At 46.3% G+C, this 462-nt stretch overlaps 1 protein-coding gene across 1 annotated transcript in view; it reads left to right on the forward strand.

Moving 5' to 3' along the window:
- The window catches only part of LOC119594331 (serine/threonine-protein kinase Nek8-like), a 10212-nt gene that overhangs the window by 1559 nt on the left and 8191 nt on the right, over window positions 1-462 (forward strand). The window lies entirely within an intron of this gene.

The raw sequence follows: 462 nt of genomic DNA on the forward strand, positions 1-462 counted from the left end.
ATGATTAACTGATTGATGATCATTCTAATTTAGATAGAATACAAAAACACACAGATGGAGATTGAAAGAGATAAAATGGACAAAACACTTATGAACAAAAGAAAGGGAAAAATAGCAGATATTAAGTAATGTAAATAAAGAAGGGCATGAAAATGAAACCCAAATCCAAAATTCTTTTTTTCGCCCTCCCCAAAACACCACCCACTCCTGTCTCCCCCTTGATATTCATTCCTTCCCCCCTTTTTCTTAACCTCCCTTTCCCCGGGGGTTTAACGCATTCAAATCCAAATTCCACCCCCCCTCCCTCTTATTATCCCCCCCCCCCTTTTCACCCCCCACCCCCCAAGTTTCCCACGGGAGAGGAAGGGAGGGGGTGCAGGTGGCAGCAAGCCCCCCCAAAGCGGGGGGCCGGCGGACGGTTGGGGGCAGAAGCATCGGAAAATAAAGAGGAAAAAGGTAAAC

The sequence above is a fragment of the Penaeus monodon genome, chromosome 33 (genome assembly GCF_015228065.2).
Source record: "Penaeus monodon isolate SGIC_2016 chromosome 33, NSTDA_Pmon_1, whole genome shotgun sequence".
Taxonomy (NCBI): Eukaryota; Metazoa; Arthropoda; class Malacostraca; order Decapoda; family Penaeidae; genus Penaeus; species Penaeus monodon.